Genomic DNA, 17,266 nt, shown 5'->3' on the forward strand with positions numbered 1-17,266 from the left:
CAATTGCACAGCCTGAGTCATCTCCCACTACCAATAATCTGGCGTCTCTCGGTGGCGTAAACTTCCTTCGTGGAATAGTCGTATACTTCGCTATCACTAATACTCCTTCGCTTTTCGGCAGAATCTACAACCTCTCTCTCTTTTTGTTTTACTGTGAGCCCGAGTATAAGGGCTGCTGCGCATGACTGCTGTTGATTCTGATTTGGAGTGAATCCGGCTTGGCCTCATTTCGGTTACTGAGCGAATTATACAGAGTGTCCCTACTATCATGCACTAAGTCTTCAAAAAAGAGAAATTGCGTTACTCGAGGAAAAGCCAGCGCATATGGTTTCCAGCACAGTTATGTAGCCACCAGTACTTTTTCATTAGTGAGATTTAATTAAGTTATTGTAATTATTTATCTAACTCGAGCAGTACTGTCCTAATTATGAAAGTGTCAATGAGGCATTTGTAGGCACAGCCAAAGGATATCTAACTGCGGTATTTTCAGCGATCTACTAATTGCGTAGTAATTTTTTTCCGAGTGGTAAAGAAACCCCCCGAATTATAAAAAATACCAAGTGACTGCGCTCACACACGCACCATAAAGCAGCGCCCTCAAATAATCTGACTAAAAGCACCTGCTTTGCTTGTCTCAAACCTGAAGAAAGAGACAGCTCATCACCTTGTTAATGACACGGAAGAAGCACCAACAGCAGGTTTTCGCGGCTTCATTCCTCTCATTTCTACGTCACACTTTACAAAAACCCCTTGATATCGCGGCCGAAGCACCGCTCTGACCACGCACGAAATGCGGAATGCAATGTAATAGGCACAGACTGTTTAAAAATCCCTGTTCTGCTCGCACCGATTGAGAGAGCGCGGGCGCAGTTATACTTCGCGCCAGAAACTTGCTTAGGACCAAAACCAAGTTAAAGTGACTGTTTTAGTTTTCATGACAATGTATACCTGCTGCAAGAACAAGCTCGTGGCGAAGAATAAAAGCGACATAAACAGACCGGGAAGGGACCCAGGTGTACAGAAAAGGCAATACCGATGCGTTCAAGAAAGCGAATGTACTCCTTCAAGATGAGTCGAATTGGGAATCGGGATGTATGCACACTAACAGAGAAAGAAAACCATCAGATTTCAGTGGCCCTTATCTGTGAATGCGTAAGCGCCGTTGAACACCAGCTGCTGCCTAGAGGGCTTGCTCGAACAGGTGTCCTGCAGGTAAGCAGTACTGAGTCCGCTTTATCACATCTTTGTAACAAGCATGTGACGCGCCCTCGGGCGTAATCTTCGTTGGCCCGCCAGGCTCGCTGGCCTGTCAGGCTCAGTAGGCAACATTGGTCATCGCATCAATAAACGCGGACGAGCATCGTTCATCACCACCACGCCGCGAAGCGTCTGTCTAACGGAGGGTGCCTCGAGCCCTGCCTCGTTCACGAACCCGGCGGATCGTGACACTGGCGACGAGGACCCACGGATCGTCCCACGCCGCCGCGAGCGGCGAAACGGCACCCCCCGTTGCTGCCGCCATGCCGCTGTACAGAAGGTTCGAGCCATTCGAGGGAAATGGGTGCGCCTGGCCAGTTTACGAGGAACACGTCCACGTGTTCTTCCGGGCAAACGACACACCCGAGGCCAAACAGCGGGACATTTTCCTGGCCAGTTGCGGGACCCGCGTCTTCAGTCTCCTGCTCGACCTTCTCAAGCCAGCCACACCGCATGTTAAGATGCTGGGTGAGCTGCTCGCCATACTGCGCTCGCATTTCAACCCAGCACCATCCACACTAATGGAGCGTTTCCGCTTCAACTACCGGAGCCGCCGGGAAGGAGAGACTCTTGGGCAGTTTGTCGCTGCTCTACGAGGGTTAGCGAGTGCCTGCGCCTTCGGGGACCAGCTGGACTCGCTGCTCCGGGACCATTTCGTCTGCGGCATCAACAATTCGGCCATGCAGACGCGACTCCTGGAGCCTCCCGACCCATCGCTGGACGACGCCGTGAAGGCAGCGCTGGTAATGAAAGATGCAGCCATGGACGCCGGCGAGATTGTCCGTGCGACTGGCTTGCCGTCGGCGGAAGCGGCGGTCAACAAGTTGGTGACAAAGGGCAGTACCTGCGGTCGCTGTGGTGGTGCGCACTCACAGTGCCAGTTCTCTCAAGCACAATGGTTCACGTGCGGGAAAACTGGACACTTGGCACGGGTATGCCGAAGGGGGAGTAAGAACAGCAAACAGCAGCAGCAGCCTCGTTCAAGCCCAGGTACCACGCAAGCTCGCGGCCGGGGTCGCCGTCGTAACGGTACGCGGCGGAGGCGTGCGGCAGCAGGCTCGAGTTATTCCGCGGCCAGGCTCCACGTTGTGGCCGAGGATCCGCTGATTTTCGACATGTGGCACACAGGCCTTGCACCGTCGTCTGTGCCGCCGTACATGCTGACCGTCGAAATCTGCGGGCACCCCATTTCCATGGTGCTCGACATAGGAGCCAGCGTGTCGGTCATGGCCGGGAAACTGTTCAGGCGTACCTTCCCCGGCGTGTCCGTCGAGGCTTCGGGCGTGATGATGCGCAGCTACTCCGGGCAGCTCTACCAGGTCGGGTCAGGCACAGGTCAGCGATCGCTTTTGCGACAGGGAGGACACCCTTCCCCTTTACTTAACCAAGGGGTCGTCGCCAACGTTGCTGGGCCGAAACTGGATTCATGCACTGGGCGTTTGTCTGCCAGAGTACCAAGAAGCCAGCCTGCATGTGGTGAAAGACGTCCCCAGCCTCCTGAGCGAGTTCAAGTCCCTGTTCCAGCCAGGGATGGAAACATTTGCCGTCGCGGCGGCTGGCATCTATGTACCTGAGGGAGCCCGGCCTCTTTTTTTCAAGCCTCGCCCACTGCCGTTCGCCTTGAAGGACGGGGCCACCCAGGAGCTGCAATGGTTACAGCGAGAGGGCATCCTGGTGCCCGTCCAGACGTCTCAATGGGCCGCTCCCATTGTACCAGTTCTGAAGCGAGACGGCAGTGTCAGGATCTGTGGGGATTTCAAGGTTACCATCAACTCCGTCGCTACCATCGAGAAGTGCCCGCTGCCCCGGGTTGGAGATCTCTGGTCAGCGTTGTCCGGTGGACAGAAGTTCACCAAGCTCGACCTCAGAGATGCTTACAAGCAGCTGGTGCTCCAGGATCCCTCCCGGAAATATGTCACAGTATCGACAACTTTGGGGCTCTTCCAATAGACGCGCTTACCGTTTGGCGTGGCCTCAGCCCCAACCATATTTCAGAGGGAGATGGGCAACCTCTTCAGGGGCATGAGGCACGTGGCGGTGTAGTTGGGTGACATCCTGGTTACTGGCAGCGACGACGGGGATGAGCTGCAGAACCTGCACAACTGCAGGACGCCGGTGTCAAGCTGTAGCTGGAAAAGTGCATTTTCCTGGCCCCCAGTGTTGAGTACTTGGGACATGTCATTTCCCAGGCTGGCCTAGCCCCGGCTCCCCGCAAAGTTGACGCTGTGCTCAAGGCGCCTAAGCCCCTGAACAAAAAGGAGCTTCAGAGGTACCTCGGCCTCATCAACTTCTACAGGAGTTTTCTGCCGTACCTGTCGAAGCAGCTACAGCCGCTCCATCTTCTGCTTCGAGATGGTCAGCAATGGGTCTGGAAGGAGGAGCAGGACCGGGCCTTCCAGCACAGCAAGGAGCTAATCACTAAGGCTCTAGTGCTGATAAGCTTCGATCCTGCCAAGCCTGTCGTCCTGATCGTTGATGCGTCGCCGTACGAAGTGGGAGCCGTCCTGGCGCACCGGGACAAGGATGGCCACGAACGCCCTATGTCGTTTGCTTGTCGTCGGCTTCATGCTGCAGAGAAACGCTACAGCCAGTTGGACAAGGAAGGCCTGGCCCTCATGTACGGTGTCGAACGTTTCCACCAGTATTTGTCAGACCGGAAGTTTGAGGCGGTTACGAACCACAAGCCCCTGTTGGGGCTTGCAGTTCAGTGCAGTTCCTGTGCAGGCATCACCTCGAGTGGTACGCTGGACCTTGAGGCTGGCAGCTTAGTTACCCGCTGGTTTACCGTCCGGGAAAGGACCTGGGACCTGCTTGTATCAGAATGGGCTATCGCGCATGTGCGCCGATATCGTTTGCCACTTCTTTCCCTGGCTCTCCTTTCCCTCGCTACCTACGCGAGTACATAAGCGTATGAATAAACGACCAGTTGGTCATTCTTTGTTCAGCAACAACTCGCCTCGGTCCATTACTTCAAACTCGATACACTGCTGATGCCCTGATCAGCCTGCCCTTGCCAGAGGTGCTTGATGCTGCTCTAGAACCTACTGAAGTGTTCATGCTGGAGCACGCGTACCTAGAGGTACTCACCAGATCTGCGGTATCGCAAGCGACCAGCCGGCACCCAGTCCTGTCTCAGGTTGTCAAGGCGGTGTCCCGTGGGGAGGAATTGGTTGAGCAGGCCTATAGACACAAGGCCGCCGAGCTGAGCTTGCAGCAGGGCTGCCTACTGTGAGCTGGTGACCCCACAAAGTCTCCAGTCCAGGGTCCTGCAGTTGGTGCACGCGGGTCATCATGGCGCGGAAAAGACCAAGCTGGTGGCCCGGTCCCATGTATGGTGGCCTGGACCAAGACATCGCTCACATGGTGCAGAGCTGCCAAATCTGCCTGGAGAATCAGCGGGCCTCACGTCATGTTGAAATCACCCCCTGGCCGTTCCCACAGAGACCCTGGTCCCGCCTACATGTGGATTTTGGGGAGGCCCTTCAAGGGCCATTACTTCCTTGTGGTGGTGGATGCCTTTTCGAAGTGGGTGGAGGTTCCACCTCTCACCACTCCATCAGCAGGCGCGACCATTGCAGCGCTACGACAGGTCTTCGCCGCCCAGGGATTACCAGACGTCATTTTTGTCCGACAATGGTCCTGCTTTCGTCAGCACAAGATTACCTGGCTTGGCTGACGAAGGACGGAATCTGCCGGATGATGGTTCCGCCGTACCACCCTGTTTCAAATGGTGCAGCCAAGCGGGTGGTGCAAACCATCAAGGACAAGCTTCAGAAGAGCCAGACTGGGGATTTCCGGACGCAGATTGCCCGGATACTGTTCCAGTGCCAGACCACGCCCCACGATGTCACGGGCCATGCTCTCTGTGAGCTCCTACTGGGTCGGATGGCCAAGACACCCTTGAACGTCTTGCATCCGGACCTCCGATCCACAGTGCTCCTGAAGCAGAAGCTGGCTGCTGACCGAGTGTGACGTCCCGGGCCTTTGCCGGAGTCGGGAGCTCCAGTTTCGCCAGGAACTTCCGTCCTGACCCACCCTGGTCAGCCGGACAGGTGGTGTCTCCTACCAGCGCCTCATCGCTGCTCGTCTGCATGCCAGATGGGGCCACGTGGCACAGACACGCCGACCATGTTAGGCCTCGCCTCAGGACCTGGCCAGCACTCTCGACTGTCACTTAAGAGTTCCAGCCCGCAGAAGGACTAGCGGAAACACCAGTCGCTTCCAGCGGAGCACCGTCCACCTCGGAGGCGGCAAGCGTTGCCAGTGGTGCGGCGCCCGTTGGACCGGTGTCAAGTCCGGCACCACTCCCAAGGCCGACCACTGCGGACCCTCCGGACGGAGCGAGGATGGCTCAGGCAGCACGCGGCGCTGCCACACCCGGCACGTTAACACCAGCGCCCAGGCAATGTACTCGGCCACGGAGGCCGCCGGACCGTTACTCGCCTGGATAACAGGCACCGTCGACTTAGGTGGGGCGGCGGCAGAGCCTTATGCTCTGAACGTGGTCGTTTGTTTCTTTCAGCTAACAAACGAACTGGGGGTAAGGGGGTGTAACAAGCATGTGACGCTCCCTCGGGCATAATCTCGGTTGGCCCGCCGGACTCGGTGGCCTGTCAGGCTCGGTAAGCAACATTGGTCACCGCACCAATAACAACCGACGAACACAGCTGCTCGGCGGTCAGTCATCGTTGATCACCACCACGCTGCGGAGCGTCTGTCTAACGGAGGGTGCCTGGAGCCCTCCCTCGTTCACGAACCCGGGCCGATCGTGACAATCTTCAGTAGCGTTATTGATCACCAACCCTGGAATTCTACGGCAGACATGCGTTATCCTTGTCTCGAGCTAATCTGACGTCCATCTCGATCATATAAGCACGATCTCTCACATAGCCCCAAGAAAAGAAATCGAGTGTAGAGGTCAGGTGACCTAGCCGGCCAATTTACACGCTCGTGCATTCCAATCTCTTGCGCATGAAAAGTCGCATCCAGCCAGCTTCGTGCTCGGCGCTGCTGTGTGCTCGCGCCCCATCGTGCTGATATCACAGCAGTGGAAGGCAAAACAGCGGGATTTCACTGAGAAACTCATTCTCTACTCGTTGAAGGACTTCGTCCACGTAACGCTGTCCAGTCAGTTTGTGCTCGAAGGTGGGACCGATTATCGGACCGGTGTAAATTCCGCGCCACACATGGAACGCCCACTGGTACTGTTGCCGTGTACGCTTTACCCAGTATGTAGAAACCAACACCAAAAGTGCGCATTATGCAAATTTACCTGGGGGTTTCTGCAAAGTATGGCTTCATCTGTGCACATGATGTTGCTCAAGAAGTCTGGTGACTCATCGGCTTTTGTGATGACCCAGTTCAAGAAACCTAGACGATTCTGCCGGTCACTATGTTCCAAGCATTGGTGCTGGTTAAGGTAGTACGGGTGAAAGGCCAAGTGATTTATAATCCTCCAAATTGACGACGTGGAAATTGGTACCTGGGCGGCCACGTCTCGCAGCATGACGGTTTGAGGCCATAAATGCTAGAACATCAGTGCGTTTGGCCTACCGCCACACTTCCATGACTGATATATATATATATATATATATATATATATATATATATATATATATATATATATATATATATATATATATATATTGTAACGACGTGGGATCGACGAGTATGCGTAGCAGCACCGCCAAGAAACGCACTTTATCAGTCGTTCAAGGGAACAACAACAACGTCTTCTTCGTTTTCCCCGCTTCACCTAAAAACCCGCGCTACTTCAGCGTCGTCCCCACTGGCGCATACCCGCTGAATTATGGTTCTGCCAAATATAGTTGTGTCATTTGCTCCCCCTTTAGAAAAGATCATCGTCCCGATGATAGAGGCTTGGAAAGCAGCGGTAAAGAACTGCGCAGTCTTGGCAGTCCTCATAGTACGGCTTCATACGCAGCACGTGAACGACCTCGGGTAAATGCCGTCGGCGCTTTGAACAGTGCGAGCTGTCTGGAACGACTTCGTAGTTGACATCACTGATGCGTCGGAGAACTATGTAGGGCCCGAAGTATTTGCGTAGGAGCTTTTCAGAGAGCCCACGCTGTCGAATAGGTGTCCAGACCCACACTTTGTCGCCGATGTTGTATGTTACGGCTTTGTGCCGAAGATTGTAGCGTCTGGCGTCACAGTCCTGTTGTTCGTGGATTCGCAGACGCGCAAGCTGCCTAGCTGCCTCTGCTCGGTGTGTTATCTCTTCAGCACCGTCTCGTTGTCGTCAAATTCATGAGGGAGCATTGCGTCTAATGTTGTAACCTCACGGCCGTATACGAGACTGAAGGGCGTCTTGCGAGTGGTCTCTTGACGAGCCGTATTGTACGCGAAGGTGACATAAGGTAAAACCTCGTCCCAGTTCCTATGCTCTACATCTACGTACATGCTTATCATATCAGCCAATGTCCTATTGGGTCGTTCTGTCAGTCCGTTCGTTTGAGGGTGATACGCTGTTGTCTTTCGGTGGACGGTACCACTTAGACGTAAAACGATATCTAAAAACTGGGCCATCAACGCAGTACCTCTGTCCGTGACGACTACTGCGGGAGCGCCATGCCTTAAAACGATGGATTCCAGAAAAAATCGTGCCGCTTCATCTGCTGTTGCCCGTTGCAGGGCACTTGTCTCCGCATATGTAGTGAGATAATCCGTGGCAACGATTATCCACCTATTACCAGTAGTTGACGTTGGGAAGGGGCCCAGAAAGTCCATGCCTACTTGTGCAAATGGTGTGGCCGGTACGTCAACAGGGTGCAGTAAGCCGGCTGGTTTGACGGATGGCGGTTTACGACGTTGGCAATCCAGACATGTCTGAACGTAACGTTTAACGACCGCAGTAAGTCTCGGCCAGTAGTAATTCTGCCGAATCCGTGCCAATGTGCGAGTGTAGCCCAAGTGCCAAGCAGTCGGCTCGTTGTGGCAGGCGTGTAAGATTTCACGTCGAAGCAGTGATGGAACAACAAGTAAGTAGTTGCTGCCGCTAGGCGAGAAGTTCTTGTAGAGGACGTTGCGACGCAAGCAGTATGATGCCACCCCTCTTGCAAAGAGCCTCGGCACGCTGTTGGTTCGTCCTTCGAGGTAATCAATAAGCGGCAGCAATTCAATGTCATCCCGTTGCTGGCGTGAAAGATCGGCAATATGCACGAGTCCCAGAAAAACCATGTCATCATCGTCTTGTGCTGCCGGCTCAACAGGAGACCGAGAAAGGCAGTCGGCGTCTGCGTGCCGTTTTCCCGACTTGTATGTAACAAAGTCGAACTCTTGGAGTCGAAGACTCCAGCGTGCGAGCCGGCCGGAAGGATCTTTCAAATTAATGAGCCAGCAGAGGGAATAGTGATCACTAACGACGGTGAAAGACCGACCATACAAATACGGACGAAATTTCAGAACTGCCCATACCATTGCGAGGCATTCTTTTTCAGTGGTGGAGTAGTTAGCTTCGGCTCGGGATAGTGTCCTACTGGCGTAAGCAATCACTTCTTCGCTGTCGCCCTGCCATTGTACTAGCACCGCCCCTAGACCGACATTACTAGCGTCTGTATGCAATATCGTCGGGGCTTCCTCATCGAAGTGTGCTAATACGGGATGCGATTGCATGCGTTGCCGGAGCTCGTGGAATGCCCGCTGCTGGTCTTCGCCCCAAGTAAAAGGCATATCTTCTCGGGTGAGCTGTGTTAACGGCCATGCGATACGCAAGAAATTCGCAATAAATCGCCGGTAATATGCACAGAGTCCCAGAAAACGTCGCACGGCTTTTTTGTCTGATGGAATCGGGAAATTAGCGAGGGCGGCAATTTTATCCGGATCAGGTCGGACTCCTTGGCTACTGACGACGTGACCGAGGAACTGGAGCTCATGAAAACCAAAATGGCACTTCTCAGGCTTCAAAGTGAGACCGGCAGAGCGTATCGCTTCAAAAACAGTTTTCAGCCTTCGTAAGTGTTCGTCGAACATTGCGGAAAAGACAATCACGTCATCCAAGTACACCAGGCATGTTTGCCATTTGAGTCCGGAGAGCACAGTGTCCATTAGACGCTGAAATGTTGCTGGCGCCGAACACAAACCGAAAGGAAGTTAACAAAAGATAACGCTGGCGTCGGTTCCGTAGGCGTAATCACAAAGCCGAGCTGCCGAAGCTCTTCTCGCACCACTTCTCGGACAACTTCACGCAGAGACATGTCGTTACTCGCAGCCAGCACGGAAGTGTTCGCCGCCGAGTTGCTCATGTCATGCTGGCGGTATCGTTGATGCAGGGCCCGTTCAATGGCTGTAGCCTCTTTTGTGAACTGTGCCACTGTTGTCGGTGGATTTCTCACAAGGCCGGCAAACAGTTGCTCCTTCACTCCTCGCAAGAGATATCGCAGCTTTCTTTCCTCTGGCAGGTCTGGGTCTGCCCTACGGAAAAGACGGGCCATGTCTTCCGAGAACATAGTAACACTCTCATTGGGCTTTTGAACGCGGATTTCAAGGAGACGCTGCGCGTTTTCCCTCCTGTCGATGCTTGAAAAGGTATCCAGCAGCTGTGTGCGGAAGTCATCCCACGTGGCAAAGCTCCTCTCCCGGTTTACGTACCGCGTACGAGCATTGTCCTTCAAATAGAAATAGACACTCGAGAGTTTGTCCGCCGAGCTGGTCGGGCGACGCGCTCGAACTGGTCTAGCCAATCTTGGACGTCTTCAAAGGCATCACCATGAAAGCTCTCCGGGACCATAGGATTCTGTAATGTTACTTGCGATGGAGCTGCGGTGGCCATGTTATTTGTAGGAGGCAAACGATTTCCCGAAGTTTCTTGCAGGGGACTGGACTGGGGCGCTAAGCCTAGCAGGCGACGACTAAACCGGTGGACCGGTGTTCCGATGCGCGATGGTGATTACGGGCTCGATCGTCGGCTCCGCGAAGGGGTGCCAAGCATGAAGAATACCCCGCACCTCCACCAGTGTAACGACGTGGGATCGACGAGTATGCGTAGCAGCACCGCCAAGAAACGCACTTTATCAGTCGTTCAAGGGAACAACAACAACGTCTTCTTCGTTTTCCCCGCTTCACCTAAAAACCCGCGCTACTTCAGCGTCGTCCCCACTGGCGCATACCCGCTGAATTATGGTTCTGCCAAATATAGTTGTGTCAATATATATATATATATATATATATATATATATATATATATACACACACACATATATATATATATATATATATATATATATATATATATATATATATATATATATATATATGCGGCCTTCCTCTTGTTGCCATTTGCAGATCCCAGGACAAGGACCATGTATTTCTTCTGCTAATTAGAGAAAGCCGTGGCGACTGGGACGAGATAAAAGGCACCTTCAAACCTTTGCACTGACGTTGTCAATTCGCTTTTGTGGTGATAGGTTTTGTCTTTTTGACAAAAAAAAAAAGGTAAGGTCCGTGCACTTTATCTACGCTAAGACAACAGCTATCGCAACTTCTTTCCAACTAACACCAAAGGCTACGTGTTACCATAGAGAAAAAAATATAACAAGAGGGGACACTCGGCGCAACGTGGCAACAAGAAATACGTAACGCTATAGTATTAACGCCGACCGTTTGCTGCCGCGAGCATTGAAAAAAAGAATGTGAAATGAGATTGACCGTTATTGTTTCATTCTTTTTATTCTTTCCCGGCAAAAGCGAAAATATCTGCGCACAAATTAAATTAAATTTTGCGGCTTATTTCCGTTGCCTAGCGACAGGCGAATGACGGGCCATGTACATGCGTCATTCGTCAGACACACCGCCGAAGCGAGAGAGACCGGCCGCGCATGATAGCGTTGGCCTGTTCGGTCACCCGTATGCCTGTTTTTCTATTCTTGTATTTAGCCTGGTTTGGTGCGCTCCCGGCGAATTCTTGGCTTCCTTCTCAACTTCGACATGGCACCACTGCACTATTGGACTACGGCAAGGTGAGAAATTTTGATCAATCAAAGATCTGATCAAGAAACGCCAATGTATGAAAGCCTCTAACCCTACAGCTAGAATAGAACTGGTAGAACTTACCAAGTTAATCAACAAGCGTAAGACAGCTGACATAAGGAAGTGTTATATGGATAGAATTGAACATGCTCTGAGGAACGGACGAAGCCTAAAAGCAGTGAAGAAGAAACTAGGAATATGCAAGAATCAGATGTATGCGTTAAGAGACAAAGCCAGCAATATCATTACTAATAAGGATGAGATAGTTCAAGTGGCTGAGGAGTTCTATAGAGATTTGTACAGTACCAGTGGCACCCACGACGATAATACAAGAGAGAATAGTTTAGAGGAATTTGAAATCCCACAAGTGACGCCGGAAGAAGTAAAGAAGGCCTTGGGAGCTATGCAAAGGGGCAAGGCAGCTAGGGAGGATCAGGTAACAGCAGATCTCTTGAAGGATGGTTGGCAGATTGTTCTAGAAAAACTGGCCACCCTGTATACGCAATGCGTCATGACCTCGAGCGTACCGGAATCTTGGGAGAACGCTAACATAATCCTAATTCATAAGACAGGGGACGCCAAATACTTCAAAAAATATAGACCGATCAGCCTACTGTCCGTTGCCTACAAAGTATTTACTAAGGTAATCGCAAATAGAATCAGGAAAACCTTAGACTTCTATCAACCAAAGGACCAGGCAGGATTCCCTAAAGGCTACTCAACAATAGACCATATTCACACTATTAATCAGGTGATAGAGAAATGTGCGGAATATAACCAACCCTTATATATAGCTTTCATTGATTACGAGAAAGCGTTTGATTCAGTCGAAACCTCAGCAGTCATGGAGGCATTACGGAATCAGGGTGTAGACGAGCCGTATGTAAAAATACTGAAAGATATCTATAGCGGCTGCACAGCCACCGCGTAGTCCTCCATAAAGAAAGCAACACAATCCCAATAAAGAAAATTGGAGGACGCTTAAGCTTCGCCTTCAAGAGTGAAACGCGACAGCGTTCCCGTCGACCCGCCAAGGGGTGTAAGACAATGCGCTACGGCGCAGCGATCACTTACGAGGCGCCCCGCATCGGACTTTGCACCCACCAATCACGCGGTGAGCGTCGAGCAACGTAGCGTTCGGCGCGGCAACGAAACGTGCGCCTGAGCAAGCGGAACGAACCAAAGAACTCGGTGTCTCGGAGGGGGAAACGATCTACGCCAGCCAAACGTCGTGATCGGCACGGGCAGAGAGATATATAGATAGTGATCTAAAGAAAGGAAGGACGCTTGATTCTGCAACCCGTGAGAGAGCACGGCGAAGCGTCGTCAGGGGAGAGAGAGTCGGGGCCGCGACGTGCCTCGCACCGGTCGCCGCACAGCCCCAATGCGCGCGCGGCGCACCACCTGTCGGGGCAGCGCCGTACATTGAGAGGAGGGGGTCTTCTGTATTTGCCGCAAGATGGCTCTGCGTAGTAGCGGAAACGTACTTCGCTACTTCTCTTGTAGCATGTAACTTCTCTAAGTTACATGCTCATAATTACCGATATACACCGCAGTATAACTTTCTACGGCACGTTTCTAAGACAACACCGCATTCACTAGAGGCGCTTTTGTACCGCGTTGAAGCATCGAACTGGTGGCTGAGTGGTAGCGTCTCCGCCTCACACTCCGGAGACCCTGGTTCGATTCCCACGAAGCCCATGTTGCAAGTTGCTTTTATTTATGAATTGCCTGCCGGGATTTTTCGCTCACGGCCAACGCCGCGGACGCCGACCCCGACGACACCGCCTTTTCTGCGACACGAGCTCCTTAACGCTATCGCGTTAAAAGGCGTCAGGCAGGGAGATACGACCTCTCCAATGCTATTCACAGCGTTCTTACAGGCGGTATTCAGACCTGGATTGGGAAGAATTGGGGATAAAAGTTAATGGAGAATAACTTAGTAACTTGCGATTCGCTGATGATATTACCTTGCTTAGTAACTCAGAGGACCAATTGCAATGCATGCTCACTGACCTGGAGAGGCAAAGCAGAAGGGTGGGTCTAAAAATTAATATACAGAAAACTAAAGTAATGTTTAACAGTTTCAGAAGAGAACAGCAGCTTACGATAGGTAGCGAGGTACTGGAAGTGGTAAGGGAATACATCTACTTAGGACAGGTAGTGACCGCAGATCGGGATCATGAGACTGAAATAATCAGAAGAATAAGAATGGGCTGGGGTGCGTTTGGCAGGCATTCTCAGATCATGAACAGCAGGTTACCATTATCCCTCAAGAGAAAAGTGTATAACAGCCGTGTCTTACGAGTACTCATGTACGGGGCAGAAACCTGGAGGCTTACGAAAAAAGTTCTACTTGAGGACGACGCAACAAGCTATGGGAAGAAGAATGAGAGGTGTAATGTTAAGGGATAAGAAAAGAGCAGATTGGGTGAGGGAACAAACGCGAGTTAATGACATCTAAGTTGAAATCAAGAAAAAGAAATGGGATATAGGCAGGACATGTAATATAATATATCTATATAATATAATATATAATATAATATATAATATAATATATAATATATCTTCTCTCCTCATGTAATGAGGAGAGAAGATAACCGATGTTCATTAAAGGTTACGGACTGGATTCCAAGGGAAGGGAAGCGTAGCAGGGGACGGCAGAAAGTTAGGTGGGCGGATGAGATTAAGAAGTTTGCAGGGACAACATGGCCACAATGAGTACATGACCGGGGTAGTTTGAGAAATATGGGAGAGGCCTTTGCCCTGCAGTGGGCGTAACCAGGCTGATGATGATGATGATGACTTGTCGAAAACGCAACGAGCGATTGCCAAGAGTGATAACATGGGAGTGTGTTGCTCGCGCCGGCAGAACGCGCAAAAGATAACGCCAAGGAGCTCGCACGCCAGGAACTAGCAACTTGAAAATTCTGTCTTCTGAACGGCACACACGCATTTGTCCTGAGTGCGAGTAGAAGGAATTCTGCGAGCGTCCAGCATGGTCTGGTTGAGGGCATGTGTTGTGGTTACCTCTGTGTATTCGTAGCGTACTATCGCGTCGGTTGTAGCCAAGTTCTGGAAACGCGCAGTAGCCTGTGTATTCGTGCTATTAAAGTACAGGAAGTAAAACACGGGAAGAGGGGAATGCTTGGAAGTAGAATGCTTTCGTGTTATGTACGGTACTGTTTGGGATGAGTCGGGTATTTTCTACGCCTTGTGTGTAAAAGCGAACTGCTTTTGTTTGTAATGCCGCTCATTCCCCACTTTCGCACGCTTCGCCTCTACACGCATTATTCTTACATGTTAGTACCAAAATGACACGTGCTTGTAATTTGATATTTTAAGCTGACGTCATCTGGTGGAGGTTCCTACGGGAACTACTGCTGCTTACCTGGTGCCACAACGTTGGATGAATGCACGAAAAGCCCGCAACGAGCACTTATATCGAATAAAATAAACATTTCCTCCTTTCACAACGCGTCTTGCGGCTTTATAGAATTGCACGTGGCACATATTCGATAGAGGCTTGTAAAGATCGTTCGCAATCAACTATAAAACGATTTCGCACGAAGACGGCGCGCGGTTGAGCTGTAGAAGAAAAGAAGACGTAAACCAGCGCAGCCGGCGTGACGCGTACCAACTAGTATTCAAAACGCGCGTGCACAAAACCGAAACCGGAAGTGTGGTTCAGGCATTAACGCAGACGGCTTGGTGCGCTGCAGTCAATTCGGCCACTGGGCTCTATGGGAGCGCCCGCTCTTGTTTTATTTCTTTCTCTATGCTGTTACTTCGGCCGGGGTGCGGCCGAAGTAACGCACTAGCTCGATCGCGATGTTTCTCTTTATTTCCTTTATTTCGTTCTGATTAACGCAGTGGAGCCTGTTCGAGGGCGCCGTTTTATGATCCGGGTGGGAACGCAGGGAGCAGACTGTGTTAGTACACCGTCAGTTGATCTTTCCGACAAGGAAATTGTGTTGCTGGACAGTAATGGCGTGCGCATGCGTAGAGTGTGATTTATCTTTCGTATTTTTGTATCTTTCATACGTTTCATAAGTTTATTAGGTAATTCCGCCAAGCGCCTCACTGCCACGTCTGTAGACGTAAAAGATCTGTATTATTCGCTCCCTCATGACCAGTTGCTTGCTTGTGTGGAAGACAGCATCGATTGCTTTCGGTCTGTCGCGTTTCAAAATGCTGCTGGTGTATCAGTGGCAGGGTTCATCGAACTATTACATTTTATCTAAACTCGACCTATGCGGGATGGAATTATGGTGTATATTTACAGAAACGCGGTGTTTGCATAGGGTCTTGCCTAGCGCCGGTTCATAGCGACTTCTTTCTGGCTCACCGTGACAGGACGGTAGCCACCCATCTACAAGTTTTAAGGTTTTAAAGGTATTCAGATTTGTTGATGATTTTTTAAATTTTAACAGACAACAGCATAGCTAGCGTTGGACAGGACATCAGATCACATTTTAGGCACTGTTTTAAGCCACATGATTTGACCCGTGAACTACCGGCTGATAAAAAATGGAAATTTTTAGATTTAAAGTTAATTTTCGCAGAAACCCACATAAGCTGGTATTACCATCCTAGGGCTAACAAACCACTCCTTTCGTATTCATCCTCCCACTCGAAGCTTGTTAAACGGGCAATTGTGAACATGTGCTTCACCAATGCCATGAAAAAATAATTTCCTGTCATGTTACACTCTAAAACAAAATTACACCCTTTCGGTTGTATCTTGCCAAGCAACGATAAAGGTCATCTGTCTTGTCCGCATTTCCTTTCTTTAACGCTGCGAGCCCGGTACTTCCCAGTAACGAACGGCAAGCGCGTTGTGAGCATGACATAGGATTCCGGACAGGAAAGTAGCGGGCGCGGCGTTTTCAAGAAAGGAAACGCAAGCAAAGCAGAGGACGATTATTGTTGTATGGCAGATATACACCCCAAAGGGTGTACTTTTTGTCTAGAAGTGTACCCACCAGCCTGAGCGAGCAAGCCAGTTGGCTTTCCGTGGCTAGTTATCCCAATGATGTGCTTGTTTCCGTGGCGGAAGGCTTGGTGAAGCGCAAGAAGAGCCGCGGCGAACAATCCACCGGAAGGGAAAAGACGGCGGTGGGTCCGTACAGTACATGCACGGTATCTTCCATAGGCTGAAGGGGGTTGCCAATAAGGCAAATGTGAAGTTGACAATCTCTGCCCCAGGCAAGCTATCAGAGTTGTGTAAGCTGACGGACCCTTTACTCAAACGATCAAGGGGATGTAAAGTGAAGCATAGAAATAAGTTTGTGGAGTGCTCGCAAGGGGTGGTTTACCGTATTTCGCTAACATGTGGTCGGGTATATATAGGGCGAACTTGCAGATGCCTCAATGAAAAGCTTGCAGAACATAAGCGAAATGTGGCAAAACCGAGGGACGGGAACGTTTCTGAACATTGCAATGACTGTCCCAGCAAAACGTGCAAGCCAATGTTCGGCACATGCAAAGTGGAGGCCAGAAGCGAAAACCGCTGCATGCGTGAAATAATCGAAGCCGGGCTGATTCGAAAACAAAAATGGTGCAGACTGTGTTAGTACATCATCAGTTAATCGTTCTGACAAGGAAATAGCGTTCCTGGACGGCAATGGCGTGCGCATGCGTAGAGTGTGATTTTGTATTTTGATATCTTTTGTATCTTTCATACTTGCTTCGCTATATATCTGCCTCTGTGTTTCAATAAACGTCAGTTGAAAGTTAGCGCTGTCCTGTGTCTCTGTCACGTAGCTGTGTTTTCGAATTGCGCCAGATGCTTTGAAATTGCGAGCAAGACGTTGGGTGCTTCACGCACGGCGGAAGACAGCGCGCTTCTTCCGCACTGTCGTCCATTTCGCGCGGGCGAGATTGAGACGCGATTAAATTAAGAAAAATTCAACATCATCATCAGCGTATTTCATGTACACTGCAGGACAAAGGCCTCTCCCTGCGATCTCCAATTACCCTTGTCCTGCGCCAACCGATTCCAACTAGCGCCCGCGAATTT

The 17,266-nt window shown here is 50.9% G+C and overlaps 1 protein-coding gene across 1 annotated transcript in view; it reads right to left on the bottom strand.

The window, feature by feature from the left end:
- The window catches only part of LOC126535899 (uncharacterized), an 86,168-nt gene that overhangs the window by 37,880 nt on the left and 31,022 nt on the right, over nucleotides 1–17,266 (bottom strand). The gene's annotated exons all lie outside the window — the stretch shown is intronic.

This window comes from Dermacentor andersoni, chromosome 4 (assembly GCF_023375885.2).
Source record: "Dermacentor andersoni chromosome 4, qqDerAnde1_hic_scaffold, whole genome shotgun sequence".
NCBI lineage: Eukaryota > Metazoa > Arthropoda > Arachnida > Ixodida > Ixodidae > Dermacentor > Dermacentor andersoni.